This window comes from Penaeus vannamei, chromosome 30, assembly GCF_042767895.1.
Source record: "Penaeus vannamei isolate JL-2024 chromosome 30, ASM4276789v1, whole genome shotgun sequence".
Taxonomy (NCBI): domain Eukaryota; kingdom Metazoa; phylum Arthropoda; class Malacostraca; order Decapoda; family Penaeidae; genus Penaeus; species Penaeus vannamei.
This window is the reverse complement of record NC_091578.1, coordinates 4,830,061-4,850,060: the sequence shown is the minus strand read 5'-3', so window position 1 is coordinate 4,850,060 and position 20,000 is coordinate 4,830,061. Positions and strand designations below refer to the sequence as shown.

At 42.8% G+C, this 20,000-nt stretch overlaps 1 pseudogene; it reads right to left on the bottom strand.

Moving 5' to 3' along the window:
• The window catches only part of LOC138867557 (nephrin-like), a 329,612-nt pseudogene that overhangs the window by 84,279 nt on the left and 225,333 nt on the right, over positions 1 to 20,000 (bottom strand).

The following is a 20,000-nucleotide window of genomic DNA, read 5'->3' as shown; positions in this document are numbered from 1 at the left end:
TCTCTCTCTTTCTCTCCTTCTTCCTCACTCCCTTCCCCCCCCCCTCATATTTTTCCTCATCCACCTAATGCATTTACACCCCCTTCTTTCTTTCCCTCATAGAAAAAGGGAGATGGGGGGGGGGGGTTATGGACCGTAGGATGAGGGAGTGGAGGTACAGGGGGGGGGGGGGTTACGTAGACATTAACTCGGAATGAAGAATAGAGACTGACAGCTACCTCCTACCCCTCCCCCCTCTCTCTCCCTTTCCACCTCCCCCTCTCTTTCTCCCTCCCTTTCCCTTTCCACCCCTTTCTTCCTTCCTCTCCTCTCCCTTCCCCCTCCCTCTTCCTTTCCAGCCCCATTCTCCTTCCCCCTCCCTCTCCCTTTCCACTCCCCTCTCTTTTCCCCCTCCCTATCCCTTTCCACCCCTTCTTCCCTCCCTCTCCTTTCTTCCCCCTCCCTATCCCTTTCTAACCCCTTCTCCTCCCTCTCCCTCTCCCTTCCTCCCTCCCTATCCCTTTCCATCCCCCTTCTTCCTCCCTCTCCCTCTCCCTTCCCCCTCCCTATCCCTTTCCACCCCTTCTCCCCTCTCCTCCCCCTCCCTCTCCCTTTCCACCCCCCCTCTCCTCCCTTCTCCTCTCCCTTCCCTTCCCCCTCCTATCTCCTTTCCAGCCCCTTCTCCCCCCACCCCCCATCCCCTGGATCGAGTATGATAGATTCTGGTTTATTTTAAGGCTGGCTGGCCAATATATCGTTTCGGTTATGCATTCACACGAGCGATGCCGAAAGGAATAGAGAAAGGTATGATAAAAGGAGGGAAAGGATGAACACACGAGAGTAAGGTAAATCCGAGTGCGATTAAAAAAAAACAAACAAAAAAAAAAGAAGTAAAAAAGGGAGGAATAAAGAGCAAATAAAGAAAAGAATAACAAATATACATACAACGATTTGGAACTGGAGAATGGGAAGACAAATGCGAACAAGAGATCGTAAGGAATTCGGATAAAAGATAATGGGAAATGGGAAAATAGAGAAGATGGCAAAAAGTAAGAAAAAATAGGAGATTGTAATGCAATGAACTGATTAAAACGAGATGATGAATTAGCTAATTAATTGATAGGTATGGAAAGAAAGATATAAATATATGAAGAAAAAATGTAATCAGAGTGACATTTGCAATAAAAACGAAAAAATGTGGTAAGATTGAAGAATAATTGGATAGAAATCGGCACAGAAGATAGAAGGAAGGAATTAACTGAATTAAAATCATATCAGGTAAAATGAGAGAGAGCGAGAGAGGTATAGAAAACAAGACAGAGAGAGAGGGAGGGAGGGAGAGAGAAGAAGAGAGAGAGAGAGAGAGAGAGAGAGAGAGAGAGAGAGAGAGAGAGAGAGAGAGAGAGAGAGAGAGAGAGAGAGAGAGAGAAAGGGGTAGAAAGAACGAGAGAGAGATAGAAAGAAAGAGAGACAGACAGACAGACAAAGAGAGAGAGAGAAAGACAGACAGAGAGAGAGCGAGAGAGAGAGAGAGAGAGCGAGACAGACAGAGAATGAGAGATAGAGAGAATGTGAATGTGTCAGAACGAGATAGAAAACGATTACGAAGAGAGAAGAGCAAAAACAAAACAAAAACGAATATCGGGAATAAGAAAAGACACAAAGAGGAATTCGAGAAAAGGGAGAAACGAAAGACGATGACAGGTGAGAAAATAAAACGAAAAGAAAGAGAACGGGAACAGGGGGTAAGGAAGGGGAGGGAGAAAGAGAGAGAGAGAGTGAAAAAAAAAATAAAGCGAAAAGAAAGAAAAAGAGAGAGAGAGAGAATGGGGGATCAGGAAGAGGAGGAGGAGATGGGGAGATAAATAGAGGGGAGGGAGAGAAAAAGAGAAAGAGAGAGAGAGAGAGAAGAGGGGAGATAGAGAGAGAGAACAAGACAATAGAAAGAGATAGAGAGAGAGAGAGAGATGAAGGATTACCAAAGTATATTACAAACTTTTTTTTTCCTTTCCGAGAATGCCTATTGTTTATGGATAATCGTTACCGTTTCTCGAAAATAGATATATCTGAAGAAAAATAAGCAGTACTTTTTTCCCATTCTTCTCCATCTGTCCATTATCGTTTTTTTCATATTTCTAACAATATTCGGCATAATTGGCCTTCTTTCCTCTCTTTTTTTTCCTTTTTTATCCGTTTCATATCCACTTCTAAAAAAGACTTTGCGTTGAATGAATGTGTCTTGTTTACCAACAGTAGGAAACTAAGCAACGAAGAAAAGCAAAGTCTTATAAATGAGATTTCGGAAACATGATAAACAAAATTCTAAAGCAAAAGTATATTCACAAGAAGTAAGTTATAATCAAAAATAAAAACACAAAAGAAATGTCTAGATAAAAAAAAAAAAAAAAATGATAAGCCACATACATATACAACAACAACAACCAGTGACGTATTTGTGAGACATTACATAAAAAACAAACAAAAACAAGCTAGATAAACATCTTCAAAGAGTAAGCACCCATATATAAAATAGTACCTTTATGCGAGAGTAAACAAAGCTAGAGAAGTATTCACCTTTATAAGAAAGTAAGAGAGTAAACAACTTAGAGCCAGCACTGGTAAAGTAAACACCCGTATAGTGAGGGAGCGGTGGGGGGCGAGGGTGGGGGATAAGTGAGGGTGGGGGAGGGTTGCGAGGGTGGGAGAGGATGAGGGGGGCGAGGGTGGGGGTGGGTGGGGGGATAAGTGAGGATGGGGGAGGGTTGCGAGGGTGGGAGAGGATGAGGGGGGCGAGGGTGGGGGTGGGTGGGGGGATAAGTGAGGGTGGGGGAGGGTTGCGAGGGTGGGAGAGGATGAGGGAGGCGGAGGGTGGGGGTGGGTGGGGGGATAAGTGAGTATGGGGGAGGGTTGCGAGGGTGGGAGAGGATAGGAGGGGTGGGTGGTGTGAATATGGGTGGCGAGGGTGGGAGTGGATGGGAGAGGATGGGGTGGGTGGTGTGGTGTGGATAGGGGTGGGTGGCGAGGGTGGGAGTGGATGAGGGAGGATTGGAGTGGGTGGTGAGGATGGGCGGTGGGGGATAAGGATGGGTGGTGTAGATAGGGGTGGGTGGCGAGGGTAGGAGAGGATAGGGGAGGATGGGGCGGGTGGTGAGGGTGGGGGATGGGTGAGGGTGGTGGAGGATGGGGCTGGGTGGCGAGGATAGGGGTGGGTGGTGTAGAATGTGGGTTTGTGTCGTGGGTGGGAAAGAGTGGGGAGGAGGGAGGGGGGGGGTAGTAGTGAGAGCGGGAACGGGTAGTGAAGATGAGGGTTTTAGGAAAATGTGATGATGATGGAGGTGGGAAGTGAGTATAAGGAATGGTGATGAAGATTGCATAGCGAGAACAGAAATGAGTGACGACGACTTTGAGAGCGGATGACGAGGCCACAGAGACTATAGAGGCTAGAGGCTAGAAGTCATAGAGGCTACAGGCTACAGGTTACAGGCTAGAGACTGGAGACTATAGAGGCTAGAGGCTGGAGATTATAGAGGCTAGAGGCTGGAGATTATAGAGGCTAGAGGCTGGAGACTATAGAGGCTAGAGGCTATAGAGGCTACAGACTACAGGCTACAGGTTACAGGCTGGAGCCTATAGAGGCTAGAGGTTAAAGGTTATAGAGGCTACAGGAGACTATAGAGACTAGAGTCTAAAATCTAGAGTCTAGAGACTACAGAAGCCAAAGACTAGAGTCTAGAGGCTATACAGGCCAAAAGCCGGAGACTATAGAGGCCAGAGCCTCCAGAGGCCGGACCTGCGGCTGAGAAATAGCCCGGTGCAAAATTCGACAGACAGCCTCACACCCCAACAAGCCCACCAACTTCACCAACTGGACAAGAGTTGAATGGCGTAAGACAAAGGAAAACGTCAACGCCTAAGCCGGGAGAGGGAGGGAGTTAGTAATTACTTCCATGGACTTTTGATTAATCGATTAAAGGCTGCCAGGAAGGAAAAGTTTGGGTGCTGGAGAGGGGAGGGAGGGGGGGTGGGAGGGTGGGAGGGAGGGAGGGAGGAGGAAGGGAGGGAGGAGAGAGGAAGGTGGGAAGGAGGGAGGAGGGGAAGGTGGGAAGTAGGGAAAGGGAGGGAGGGAGAGAGGGAAGGTGGGGGGGAAGGTAAGTAGGAAGGAGGAGGGAGGGAAGAAGGAGGGGAGGAGGGGAGGAAGGGAGGAGGGAAGGAGTGTCGGAAGGTGGGAAAAGGAGGGCGGGAGGGAGGGAAGGTGGGAAGGAGGGAGGAGGGAGGGAAGGAGGGGGGAAGGTGGGAAGTAGGGAAGGAGGAGGTGAGGAGGGAGGGAAGGATGGGGGGGAAGGAAGGAAGAAAGGAGGGCGGGAGGGAGGGAAGGTGGGAAGGAGGGAACGAAGGAGGGAAGGAGAGGGGTAGGTGGGAAGAAGGGAGGGAAGGAAGAAGGGAGAGAGGGAGGGAAGAAGGGAGGGAAAGAGGGAAGGAGGGAGGGAGGGGGGAAGGGAGGAAGGGAGGGAGGGAAGGAGGGAGGGAGGGGGATGAAAGAGAGGAATAGAAAGCTAGAGGAAAGGAGGAAGGAAAAGAGAAAGTGAGTGAGTGGAAGAGAAAAAGAAAGAGAAAGAGGAAGAATGAAAGTATGCGTGAAAGAGAAAGAAAGTGAAGGGGGGAAGTTGAGTGAGTTAAAGACAAATAGAAAGAAAAAGAGAAAGAGAGAGAGTGACTGAAAGAGAAAGAAAGAGATAGAGGAAGAGAGAGATAGAGAGAGAGAGAGATAGAGGGAGAGAGAGAGAGAGAGAGAGAGAGAGAGAGAGAAAGAAAGAAAGAGAGAGAGAGAAAGAAAGAGAAAAAAAGAAAGAAAGAGAAAAAAAGAGAGAAAGTATGAGAGAAAAACGAGACAGAGAGAGTAAAAAAAACAAATAAAAAAAAAAATCTAAAATCCCTGTATCCTTCCTGATATATCGGTTGTCGGTAATAACACGTTCAGCTACTCCAGTGGTGTGAGGGGGTGAAGGTCTTTGTTGGCGAGACCGTGTTGGAGATTGGCTTGTGTAGCAACTCGCAAAGAAGGGGGGAAAAAGTTTATTGAATATCGCATTTTCAATTAGAGGTGAGCGGCGCCAGAGAGGGATATCCTTGAATAGTGTAATGAAATATGTACTTGATGGTGCACTTTTTTCGTCCGTGAAGTAAATAGGTTTAGACTTGGTTCGGAGCGTGTGGTTTCCTAACCGGCAATGTACTTTCTTTAACTGAATACGGAGTCAAAAAAAAAGAAGAAAGAAAGAAAGAAGAAAAAAAAAAAAAAAAAAAAAAAAAAAAAAAAAAAAAAATATATATATATATATATATATATATATATATATATATATATATATATATATATATATATATATATATATATATATATATATATATATATATATATATATATATATATATATATATATATATATATATATATATATATATATATATATATATATATATATATATATATATATATATATATATATATATATATATATATATATATATATATATATATATATATATATATATATATATATATATATATATATATATATATATATATATATATATATATATATATATATATATATATATATATATATATATATATATATATATATATATATATATATATATATATATATATATATATATATATATATATATATATATATATATATATATATATACATATATATATATATATATATATATATATATATATATATATATATATATATATATATATATATATATATATATATATATATATATATATATATATATATATATATATATATATATATATATATATATATATATATATACATAAATATATGTATATATATATACATATATATATATATATATTGTTGTTGTTGTTGTTGCTACCACTACTACTACTACTATTCCTCATATCATTAGCATTATCGTAATGAGCATTATTATCACCATCATCATTATTATCATTCCTATTTTCATTATTACCAATATCATAATCATCATCATCATTATCTTTCCTATAACTATCATTATTATCATTACCATTTTCATCATCGTGATCATTACAACTATTACAATTACTGCCACTCTTTTCACCAGTATTGTTATCCCTATTATCTATTATCTACCTACTTCTAAGTTAAGGCAGCCGAGGAACATGCACAGTAACCGCTAAGAAAGCACACAAAGGAGATTGGGATGCAAGGAGGAAGAGGCGTTGGTGATGATGGAAAGAAAGAATGGGGGAGAAAGTCGCGGTGACGGTGGAGAAGGAGGAGGAAGAAGAGGACTTGATGATGGAGGAGGAGGAGGAAGAGACGGATACAGAGGGAGTGGAGATCGTGGCGGTGAAGAATGAGGAAGAAGAGGAGGACTTGATGATGGAGGAGAAGGAAGAAGAGGACTTGATGATGGAGGAGGAAGAAGAAGAGATGGATGAAGAGGAGGACTTGATGATGATGGAGGAGAAGGAGGAAGAGATGGATACAGAGAGAGAGGAGATCGTGGCGGTGAAGAAGGAGGAGGAAGAGGAGGACTTGATGATGGAGGAGGAGGAGGAAGAGATGGATACAGCGGGAGAGGAGATCGTGGCGGTGAAGAATGAGGAGGAAGAGGAGGACTTGATGATGGAGGAGAAGGAGGAGGAAGAAGAGGACTTGATGATGGAGGAGGAGAAGGAGGAAGAGATAGATACACAGGGAGAGGAGATCGTGACGGTGAAGAATGAGGAGGAAGAGGAGGACTTGATGATGGAGGAGGAGGAAGAGATGGATACAGAGGGAGAGGAGATCGTGGCGGTGAAGAAGGAGGAGGAAGAAGAGGACTTGATGATGGAGGAGAAGGAGGAGGAAGAAGAGGACTTGATGACGGAGGAGGAGGAGGAGGAAGAGATAGATACAGAGGGAGAGGAGATCGTAGCGGTGGAGAAGGAGGAGGAGGAAGAGGAGGACTTGATGATGGAGGAGGAGGAGGAGGAAAAAGAGGACTTGATGATGGAGGAGGAGGAGGAGGAAGAGACGGATACAGAGGGAGAGGAGATCGTGGCGGTGAAGGATGAGGAGGAGGAAGAAGAGGACTTGATTATGGGCGAGGTGGAGGAAGAAGAGATAGATACAGAGGGAGAGGAGATCGTAGCGGTGGAGAAGGAGGAGGAAGAGGAGGACTTGATGATGGAGGAGAAGGAGGAGGAAGAAGAGGACTTGATGATGAAGGAGGAGCAAGAGGAAGAGATAGGTACAGAGGGAGAGGAGATCGTGGCGGTGGAGAAGGAGGAGGAAGAGGAGGACTTGATGATGGAGGAGAAGGAGGAGGAAGAAGAGGACTTGATGATGGAGGAGAAGGAGGAGGAAGAGATAGATACAGAGGGAGAGGAGATCGTGGCGGTGGAGAAGGAGGAGGAAGAAGAGCACTTGATGATGGAGGAGGAGGATGAAGAAGAGATTGATACAAAGGGAGAGGAGATCGTGGCGGTGAAGAATGAGGAGGAAGAGGAGGACTTGATGATGGAGGAGGAGGAGGAGGAAAAAGAGGACTTGATGATGGAGGAGGAGGAGGAGGACTTGATGATGGAGGAGGAGGAGGAGGAGGAGGAAGAGACGGAGGAGGACCGAGGAACTAATGTCGTTTCTTGAGTGATGAGGTAATATATTTTGTTGAAAAAGTATGAATGTGAATGAATATCTTCTCAGTACAAGAAATATCAAAACCTTTCCTTCATTTGTCGCAATGAACACGGGCCATATGGTATGCTGTTCGTCTGTTGTTGTTCCGCCAAGTACAACAACAACAACAAAAACAACACAGCATGGATGTTGAGTGGAATATCTGAATAATTACTATATAATTGCAAGTCAAATATATAAATAAAAGAAGTTGATGGATGTGAAGTTTGAAAAATAGTTTTTTTTTTTTTTTTTTTTTTTTTGTAATGTACGAATAAATAAACAATTTGAGGGAATAATGATTACTTGAGAAGAAAAATGTGAAATTGCTATATTTATTCCTGATTATAATAACAAAAAAACATTGCTTATAAGAATACATAGATGATTGCATCGCAGAAATGATTACGATAAGACTGTGATAACATAAGGAGGATAATGCCAAATCTTGAAAAAGTTCGCTGGTGTAAAGAAGCTCATGGAACCCTGGGAGACATAAGGGTTTTAATAGCTTATCCTTAATCAAAAACCTTAAAAGTGATTTATAAATCTAATCGCTTTAATCACTTAATCAGTGCTAACAGATTACGTCCAATAATTCATCGGAAGAGTTTGAACACGGAAAAAAAAGGTAATGAAATGTGGCGTGTCTGTTCCGCAGATTTTCCACAAATTGTTCAACGGAAATAATCCCAGTCATTATGCGTGGCTGTGTCTCGTTACCGCATGATTCCGCGATTATTTGCACGGATGAAGCTCGTGCGGCCGAATCCTTATTACTTGAAGCTGAGTGACGATCAGCAGCTAAACGCATCGACATCGACACCCAAAAAAAAAAAAGCATACATTCTAAAGGTTTGAATGTGATTTATGTGACGGCTTGTGTACAGGCGACGAGCGGTGGGCGGGGGTGGCTGGCGGACCCGAGCGGCGGCGGCGGCGGGAATGCGCGGAGAAGGAAGGGAAGTTATCGCCTCTATTTTGGGTCGCGTGCATCGGCTTGGGACGGGCGCGCGCGTGTGTACCCTAAAAAAAGCATATATGTTGATAAAGATGAAAGTATTAATTTAGGAATATGTACCCGTATACAGATAAGTATACATACACAAACTACCATGAAACTGCGCGCACATACACACACACACACGCACGAACAAATTATCTCTCTCTCATACACATACACAGACGCGCCCACGCACCAATTATATATATATATATATATATATATATATATATATATATATATATATATATATATATATATATATATATATATATATATATATATATATGTATGTATATATATATGTATATATATATGTATATGTATATATATATATGTATATATATATATATATATATATATATATATATATATATATATATATATATATATATATATATTTATATGTATATATATATATATATATATATATATATATATATATATATATATATATATATATATATATATATATATATTCATCAAGGAGGTAGAGAAATTAAGACATACCCACAATTATACATAGATAGAGATAAGAAATGGGATATTCAGACAGACAGACAAGCAAACAAACAGGCAGTCAAAGAGACAGGGAATGAGAAACACTCATAAAAGACACCACCATACGCACACACACACACATACACACACACACACCACACACGCACACAAGTACACACACACACATACACACACACACACCACACACACAAGTACACACAGGTAGAGGAGATAGAGAAAGAGACACAGAGATGTAGAGGGGTTGAGAGGGCGAGAGAGAGAGAGAGAGAGAGAGAGAGAGAGAGAGAGAGAGAGAATGAGAGAGAGAGCGAGAGAGAAATAGAGAGAGAGAGAGAGAGAGAGAGACAGACAGACAGAGCGAGAGAGAGAGAGACAGACAGAGCGAGAGCGAGAGAGAGAGCGAGAGAGAGAGAGAGAGCGAGAGAGAGAGAGAGAGAGCGAGAGAGCGAGAGAGCGAGAGAGCGAGAGAGATAGAGAGAGAGAGAGCGAGAGAGAGAGAGAGAGAGAGAGAGAGCGAGAGAGAGAGAGAGAGAGAGAGAGAGAGAGAGCGAATAGATTTTTAATTTGCAAAAGTTGGTAGAGCAACCTATTCACCCGGATCACTTTACCTTCAGTATAACAGCGCTAACTAAAAAGCTAAACTCTCGTAGCTAAAAATATTCTAGAATTTTATTTTACTTTGGCATTTTCTCTTTTCTAGTTTAGCATTTCCTCTCCATTTTATTTCACTATTTCTTTTTTTTTCGTTCTTTATTTTTTAAGGGGCTCTGAAATATTCACTGTTAATGTGCAAGGGTCCATTTACGTTTAATTCAGCTCTTGATGAATCACTTTTTATTCAAGTTATGCATAATCCTTAATTCGTCTTGTTATCACGTTTGTTTAGTCATTTATTCTTTTCATTTATTGCTACTTTTTTGAGAGAGTTGTAGCCTTATTTTCGGAATTAGTCTTGTCTATCGTTCCATAACCAGACATCTAGACACCATGAACAATCTCATACTGTCTTTCATCTGAGTCGTGCTGTAATTGGGAGCGGGTAGGGTTTATGGCTGAACATTTGCAAACGTCATGTTGTCACCGAGAACAGCAACATTTTCCAACGCTTACTTTGACTGGCACAGTTGGTACAGTTGGTACAGTTTTGTCTATTTGGCTTTCGCAATACCCAGTACAAATGCATGTGCAGAGGCGTACGCCCAAATGCACACACCTTGACAACAGCGGCGCGTGTACAAACTCGTGTGTTAGGCATGAATGTTTGCCCCCGAGTCACATGCAACGGGGAGCATGCGCAGCCACACGGGGGATGGAGACACAATACCACCTTCTCATTACCCGCAACCACGGCCGGAATGAGACAGTAAGATCCCCATCCCGGCATTTTATAAACAGCACGAACAACAATAACTTGCAATAACAAAAGCAATATCGCTCCCACGCAAGTTGTCTGACGTTAAGGCAAGGAGAGGAGTAAGGGGGAGCCTCACCACTGCAGTTTCCGAAATTATCAGACATTATGCGCGATTAGAGGACGAACACAACGATATCACTGACCGCGGCGCACTCATCATGAAAGCTGTGATGGCAGTCAACTCCGTCTCACGTCATAAATTCGTATAAATGTTTCATAGAATGATTCAAATTGTATTAACAAAGGAGCGGATTTTTTTTTTCTCTCTCTCGATGTGGGGTGTAATCAAAACTCGCCCACCTTTTTTTTCTCTCTCGTAAATGGCTTTTCACGTCGACCAAAGGTAAAAAAAAAAAAAAGAAATGCTTTATCCGCACATATAGACGTACAATCTTTATAACAAGTTTTCCACGTTAGCAACAACAGTCTACTTATTTTCAGGAATATGTATGAAAATTGATGACTGTTCCGTCTTTATGCAAATCTGTCGTTGTCAAAAAAGGATGTGTTGTCAGTATAAATCAAAAGGGCGAACAATAAACATTGTCGTTCTTGTGCGAACTGTTAAACACCAGGTACGAATTTGCTTCGAAATGCTTGACGTGGAAGCACAAAGGCTTTTTAAAACAGCCGAACAAAGGCCTATACACACTGGCCTAAAAACTGTCTAGTTATGCAGAATCAGTCTAACAGCCTCTCATCCTGTGTGCAAATTCTATGCAAATAAATGTAGAGTTTGAATAGCCTATCTCTGCAGCGAAATCCATCAGATATTTTTTTATTTTTTTTTTTTAATCGGTCTCCGTAACTCTGTCAGTCAATTTGCCCATTTAATTCCTACATTCTAATCAGTCTGTAAAGCTGTAGCCACCGGCTTGCGCTGTTGTTCTGGGTACGTATATTCTTTACGTATTTCAGCTGGCTTTGTAAGCAAATATTGTGTTATTATGTTATTATTCAACTCACTACAAACTATATTCCTGTTATTCTACATTCTACACATACTATTACAACCAGCAATTACATTCTTCATAAATCACCCAATCTAAAAGTGCCACACTGAACTATCTGCATGTACCACCACCGCCACATGTCTATTAAATGAATAACGTGAACAAAGAGAGGGGGACACTCGTTCATCATCTGAAGTTAGACATACTGGCGTGAGGATTCGAGCTTAAAAGAGATCTTGGTTTTATCTCTGTTGGAAATGCCTTTGTGACAGCGTGCTTGGGTCCGAGGAGGGAAGTGGATGGGGGAGATGGATGTTTAAGGCGCTGAGTGGATGAGTGAGAGAATGGGTGGGCTGGGTGGAGGGAGTGAGAGGTGGATGGAATGATGGGTGCATGAGTGGATGAGTGAAAGAATGGGTAGACTGGATGGAGGGAGTGAGAGGTGGATGGAATGATGGGTGCATGAGTGGATGACGCGTTGAGTGGATGAGTGAAAGAATGGATGGACTAGATGGAGGGAGTGAGAGGTGGATGGAATGATGGGTGTATGGGTGGATGAGTGAAAGAATGGGTGGACTGGATGGAGGGAAGTGGATGGGAAGATGGATGCTTAAGGCGCTGAGTGGATGAGTGAAAGAATGGGTGGGCTGGGTGGAGGGAGTGAGAGGTGGATGGAATGATGGATGCATGAGTGGATGAGTGAAAGAATGGGTGGACTGGATGGAGGGAAGTGGATGGGGGAGATGGATGTTTAAGGCGCTGAGTGGATGAGTGAGAGAATGGGTGGACTGAATGGAGGGAAGTGGATGGGAGATGGATGTTTAAGGCGCTGAGTGGATGAGGGAAAGAATGGGTGGACTGGATGGAGGGAGTGAGAGGTGGATGGAATGGTGGGTGCATGAGTGGATGACGCGTTGAGTGGATGAGTGAAAGAATGGGTGGGCTGGGTGGAGGGAGTGAGAGGTGGATGGAATGGTGGATGCATGAGTGGATGAGTGAAAGAATGGGTGGACTGGATGGAGGGGGTGAGAGGTGGATGGAATGATGGATGCATGAGTGGATGAGTGAAAGAATGGGTGGACTGAATGGAGGGAAGTGGATGGGGAAATGGATGTTTGAGGCGCTGAGTGGATGAGTGAGAGAATGGGTGGACTGGGTGGAGGGAGTGAGAGGTGGATGGAATGATGGGTGCATGAGTGGATGACGCGTTGAGTGGATGAGTGAAAGAATGGGTGGGCTGGGTGGAGGGAGTGAGAGGTGGATGGAATGGTGGATGCATGAGTGGATGAGTGAAAGAATGGATGGACTGGATGGAGGGAGTGAGAGGTGGATGGAATGATGGGTGCATGAGTGGATGAGTGAAAGAATGGGTGGACTGGATGGAGGGAAGTGGATGGGAGATGGATGTTTAAGGCGCTGAGTGGATGAGTGAAAGAATGGGTGGACTGGATGGAGGGAGTGAGAGGTGGATGGAATGGTGGGTGCATGAGTGGATGAGCGAAAGAATGGGTGGACTGGATGGAGGGAGTGAGAGGTGGATGGAATGGTGGGTGCATGAGTGGATGAGTGAAAGAATGGGTGGACTGGATGGAGGGAAGTGAATGGGAGATGGATGTTTAAGGTGCTGAGTGGATGAGTGAAAGAATGGGTGCGCTGGGTGGAGGGAGTGAGAGGTGGATGGAATGATGGGTGCATGAGTGGATGACGCGTTGAGTGGATGAGTGAAAGAATGGTGGACTGGATGGAGGGAGTGAGAGGTGGATGGAATGATGGGTGCATGAGTGGATGACGCGTTGAGTGGATGAGTGAAAGGATGGGTGGACTGGGTGGAGGGAGTGAGAGGTGGATGGAATGATGGGTGTATGAGTGGATGACGCGTTGAGTGGATGAGTGAAAGTATGGGTGGACTGGATGGAGGGAAGTGGATGGGGAGATGGATGTTTAAGGTGCTGAGTGGATGAGTGAAAGAATGGGTGGACTGGATGGAGGGAAGTGGATGGGGAGATGGATGTTTAAGGCGTTGAGTGGATGAGTGAAAGAATGGGTGGACTGGATGAAGGGAAGTGGATGGGAGATGGATGTTTAAGGCGCTGAGTGGATGAGTGAAAGAATGGGTGGACTAGACGGAGGGAGTGAGAGGTGGATGGAATGATGGGTGCATGGGTGGATGAATGAAAGAATGGGTGGACTGGATGGAGGGAGTGAGAGGTGGATGGAATGATGGATGTATGAGTGGATGAGTGAAAGAATGGGTGGACTGGATGGAGGGAGTGAGAGGTGGATGGAATGATGGATGTATGGGTGGATGAATGAAAGAATGGGTGGACTGGATGGAGGGAGTGAGAGGTGGATGGAATGATGGATATATGAGTGGATGACGCGTTGAGTAATAGTTTGGTGGATGGATGGGTAGACTGAGGGACGGATGGATGGATGAGGTGTTGAATAGATGGATATAGGGAAGCGAGAGAGATTGAATAGGTGATTGGATGGATGGATGAGTGGACGGACAGATGGTTAGACAGATGGAAGTAGGACAGGGAGAAAAAGAGAGAAACAAAAAGATATATGTGGAATAGTTGAAAATAAACCTAAAAGATAATTGATGGCATTTGGTTTATAGGAAAAACATGATCTACACAGAGCCAGTCATTAAGAATAATAAAAAAAATGGGATAAAGAAAACAAGAGAAACAGACATTGTTGAAGGTAAACTTTCAATAAATATTCATATAATCAAACAACCAAATAAATGTATTGAAACATATAGAAGGCAAAAATAACAACAAACTACAACGATATAAAAAAAAAACATTTTATATAAGTTTATGCCTATAATGTTTATATTCTTCATGATAGAAATGAGACACTGGAACTAGATATATAATGAAATATGTGATGAAATAGGAAATGATTCTTTATTAAAGGCAAATGATCAACACATTTCTTGGCAAATAAAAAGGAATGCAAAATATCAATAATTAATTACAGAGAAAAAGAAATAGGAAAATTATGTGAACTATCGACCATGCACTGAATATTATAATCGAATATGGAATAGTGACAATCCATTATAATTCAAGAAGAAATACAAAATATAGAATATTGATTAGTAACTAGCGAATAAAAATAGAGAAGATATTTGGATAATTTATGATAATTAACAGAGAAAAAATAATACTTATTACTCACTGAAGAATTCAAATTAAATACTGATAATTTGGTAAAATATAAAGATTACATAGAATATCGATACGAACTTAAATAGACGCCTCTTCTCTTTTTTTATATATTTTTTTCACCTTCCTTCTATTTTCTAAAATAAAAGATGATTGGGCAATAGATGAAGGCAAATGAAATATGGATTGATAGAGAGATAATTTTCCTTTCATAAATATAGGCAGGGTTGTATATGTAACCTTTATCCCATTATTTTCTGATAATAATTAAAAATATATGTATATATATATATATATATATATATATATATATATATATATATATATATATATATATATATATATATATATATGTATATATTTGACGAAAGATGAAGGCAAATGAAATATAGATTGAGAGAGATAATTTTCCTTTCATAGATATGGGCCGTGTTGTATATGCAGCCTTTATCCCGTTTGGTCGTGTTGTAGGCCTTAATCTCGCTATTTTCTAATAAGATAAAAAAAGATGATTAGGCGAAAGATGAAGGCAAATGAAACATGGATCGAGAGATCAGAATACTCACGCAGGACATCGAGAGACAGCGTCGTGGAGAGGGGCTCCGTGATGTTGTTGTTGGATACCTGGCACGTGAGGTTGGCATGGACGAAATCACGTGGTATTTTGGGTATCATCAGCTTCGTCTTCACTTGCCTCATGCCGGCGCTCGGACTCATCCTGACCCCGCTCATGACCTCGTTGTGGAGGTAGTCGTTGTCGTCGCCTATGACCACGCTGTGATTGGCCAGCAGCAGGTTGCCCTTCCACCAGGACACCTGGGGGGTGGGCCATCCTGGGGGAGGGGGAGGGGTGTGGTGAGCACATCAGGAAATTGTATACATGTTCACTGACGTGTACACCCAATCGCGCATGCTCTAGGGTGTATACATACACATAATCTTACATTTTTACTTAAGTACACGCAAACGTATATATACAAATATGTGTGTGTATGTGTATATGTATATGTACATATACACTTATATTTTTACCTACGTATATGTGTATATATATGTGCACGCACAGATACATTTTTGCCTAAGTACATGTAAATATATATACACATACATATGTGTGTGTATGAATATGTATATGTACATGTAGACACTTACATTTTTTACCTATGTAAATGCAAATGTATTTACATACAAATACATGTATGTATATGTATGTGTGTGTATTTGTGTGTATGTGTGTGTGTGCGTGTATGTATATATACACATATGAATTGTCCTTTCTAGTTCACACAATTGTCGTAATTATCAGGCAAAACATTATTTGAAAAAAATGCATTATTCAACACAGAATTTCGAAATATTCAGTTGAAAGAGGCGGCTCCGCAATGGCACAAAATAGATCCACACGAACATAATATTGCAATTAAAATATCAATACAATAATCATAATAATCCTCAAAATTATGCTTTACTGTGTGTTCATTTGTGCTAGTTCATGTTCCTGACACTTGATTGCAGTGTTGCAGAGAGGGGGAGGTAGAGAAGAGAGATGAGAGAATTAAAAATAGAGATGGAAAGACAGGTAGACAGGTAAGTAGGTAGAGAGAGAAAGAAAAAGAGAGACATAGGTAGTGGTGGGGATAGCAGACAGATAGACACACACACAAATAGATAGGAAGATAGACAGACATCCAGACAGATAGAGGGAAACAGGCTAATAACAGATAGAGAGGAGGAAATAAGCTAACAGACAGAGAGAAAGGTGTAGAGAAACAGGCAGAAAGAGGGAAGCAAGCAAACAAACAAAAAGAAAAACAGACGAAAAGGAAAAGAATAATCAAAACAAAGAGAAGGAAGAAGATTGGGGGAGGGGGTGGAGGCAGAGAAAAAGGGAATGAAAAAGAGATAAAGCAAAGAGCACGAGGATAAATAGAGAAAGGAAAGGGGGGAGAGGGTACAGAGGAGAGGGGGAGGGGAGAGAGGAGAGAGGGGGGAAGGGGAGAGGGGAGAAGGTGGAGAGAGGGAGGAGAGGGGAGAAGGGGGAGAGAGGGGAGAGGGGAGAAGGGAGGGGAGAGGGGAGAAGGGAGAGGGGAGTCACTTCAGAATGAAGGGAAAAGTGGTGCTTTATTTACGTCTCGAGCTCCTACTCGAGAACCTCTTTGAAGGACGAGTAAGGTCAGCGATCCAGGAAGCGAGTGGGAAAGGCAAAGACGAAGAGGGTGGGAAGAGGGAAAAAGTGAATAGAGGAAACTCAAATAACTATGGGTAAAGAGGAGAGGAAAGGAGCAGTTTGATGTTGGATAAGGAGGGAAGAAGAATAAAAAAGGCGTGGCGGTAGTAAGAGCAAAGAGAAGGGAAGGTTTGGGTAAAAAGGGAGAATGGAGGGGAAAAAGAGGAGAGGGAGAGCAGATAATTAGAGAAGAGGGGCTAAAGGAAGATGAGGAAATAGTGAAATGAAGGAAGGGAGAGGAAGGCGAAGGGAAGATAAGAAAACAGAGAACTGACGCAATAAGAATAAAGCGAATGCAAGATGACGGAAAAGAAAATAAACGAAAAAAAAGGAAAAAGTAAAGAAATATATATATGCGAAAAAAGAGAAGAGGCGTCTATTTAAAGAAGACACAGGGAAGTTATGAAGAAGGGAATAATTCAGAGAAAAGATAAGACCAAAGAGGAGATAAGAGGAACTGGAATAAACGAGAGCAAGCAGTAGGGAAGGACAGAAGGAAAGAAATAGACAGGAATTAAAAGACGAAGACAGAAAAAAAATCGAATAAGATGGAAGCTGAAGGAAAGAAGAAAGGGGATAAATAGAAATGAAGAGAATATTAGAAGAAAAGGAATAAAGACGAATAGAAGGGAATAACAGTAAACCAAGTAAATCAAAAGAGAAAGAAAAAGGAATAAGATAAAGTGACAAGGAGTAACACAAGAAATTGAGTAAACAAGAAGATGATAAGAGGAAGTAGAAGAGAAGAAGAAAAAGAATATGAAAAAAATTGGAATAGATAAGAATAAGAGGAAGCAGGAAGAAGAAGACGAAAGATAATGGAAAAAGAACAAGAATAAACCGGAAGAAAGTAAAAAAAAAAAATAATAAAATAAATAAATAAATGAAAATAAAAAGGAATAAACAGGAATGAAGATAAAGCAGAGGGGAAGATAAGAGGGAAGGAGAGGTGAGTAAGATGAGGGGAAATTGAGGCAAGAACATGTGTTCCGACGGATCCTCGAGGGAAACGATAAGGAAAGTACACGGGGTGGTCAAGGAGGTGTAGGGGAGGGGGGGGGGGAGGGGGGGAGGCAAGAGGAAGGCGAAGGGGAGGAGGTGTAGGGGAGGGGGTGGGGGAGGCAAGGAGGGAAGGCGAAGGGGAGGAGGGGGAGGGAGGGGGAAGGGGGAGGAGGGGGAGGGGAGGGGAGGGAGAGGGGAAGAGGGGGAGGGGAGGGGAAGAGGGGGAAGGTGAAGGGGAGGAGGGGGAGGCAAGGAGGGAAGGCGAAGGGGAGGAGGGGGAGGGGAGGGGGAGGTGGGGGAGTTGACGAGGAGGGGAGGAAAGGAGGAGGGGGTAGGTGAAGGGGAGGAGGGGGAGGGGAAGCGAAAGGGATGAAGGGGAAGGGAGGCTAAAGGGAAGGAGGGGGAAGGAGAGGCTAAGGGGAGGAGAGGGAGGGGGGATGGGGGAGGGGGAGGCAAGGAGGGGAGGGGAGGGGGAGGAGGGGGTAGGGAGGAGAGGAGGGGGAGGGAGCGGCGATGAGAGGAGGTGAGAGTAGGTGAGAAGGGAGAGGGGGAAGTGAGAAGGGGCGGGGGAAGCGAGGAGAGGCGGTGGAGGGGAGAGGGAGGCAAGTGAAGACGGTCAAGGAGGCGAGGATAATAGCGAAAAGGATAAAGGAGGAAATAAGGCGGGAGGGAGGGGGGAGAAGGAAAAGACGGGCAACAAAAAGAAGGAAGAACTGAAGATGAAAAGTGGAGAGAGGGAGAGGCCGAAGATTAGGGAGGATGAAATGGAGAGGAGAGAAGGAGGAGGAAGAGGAGAGAGAGAGAGAGAGAGAAAGAGAGAGAGAGAGAGAGAGAGAGAGAGAGAGAGAGAGAGAGAGAGAGAGAGAGAGAGAGAGAGAGAGAGAGAGAGAGAGAGAGAGAGAGAGAGAGAGAGAGAGAGAGAGACAGACAGACAGACAGAGAGAGAGATTGAGAGAGAAAGAGAGAGAAAGAGAGAGGGAATGAATGGGGGATGTATGAGAAAACAAAGAGGAGGGGGAATGGTGAAATCGTGAAGAGGAGGGAACTGCGGGAGCGAAAAGAAGAAGAGAGTGGAATAAAATGAGAGGAGGGAGAAGGAAAGGAAAAAAACTTTGATAAAGTGGAAAAGGAGGAGGAAAGAATGAGCCAAATAGAGAGAAGATCAGGAGATGAAATGAAGTCAAGGGAGGGAGAGCAGATGAGAGTGAAGCAAAAAAAAAAGAGAAAGGAAGAGGAGACAGAAGAATGAATATGGATGCGGAGAGAAAAAGACGAAAGTGGGAGGAGGAAGGAGGTGTAAGAAGCAAAAATGAAGAGGGAGAGAAACAGCGGACGAAAGAACGAGAAGTGAATAAGAGAAGAATAACGTAAAGAAGAGTAGGAAAAGAATCACCTGAGGGCGAGAGAAAATAAATAGAAAGAAAGAAAGTGCAAAGTGGGAGGAGAAGAATATGAAGAAATAATAGAGAAAAATAGGAGAAAAGAGTGAAGAAAAACGGAGGATTCAAAATGACGAGCACGTGGAGGAAGAAGAAAAGAAAAATGGCGATAAGGATTAAGAAATATGATGAAAATGGTAAGAAAGAGAATAGACGATAATAACGTCTGTAGCAGTTGAAAGAGGAATATTTCTAACATACAGTAAAACTCTGGAGAGAATTTTAACTGTCATCATTATCAGGGACAGAGAAGGGATGGGGATGAAGGAGGGAGAGAGAGAGAGAGAGAGAGAGAGAGAGAGAGAGAAAGAGAGAGAGAGAGAGAGAGAGAGAGAGAGAGAGAGAGAGAGAGAGAGAGAGAGAGAGAGAGAGAGAGAGGAGAGAGAGAGAGAGAGAGAGAGAGAGAGAGAGAGAGAGAGAGAGAGAGGAAGGGAGGGAAGGAGGGAGGAGGAGATAGATATAAAGAGAGGGGAGAGAAAGAGATAGATAGATAGAGAGAGACAGAGAAAGAGAGAGAGAGAGAGATATAGAGGATAGAGAGAGAGAGAGAGAGAGAGAGAGAGAGAGAGAGAGAGATAGAGAGAAAGAGAGAAA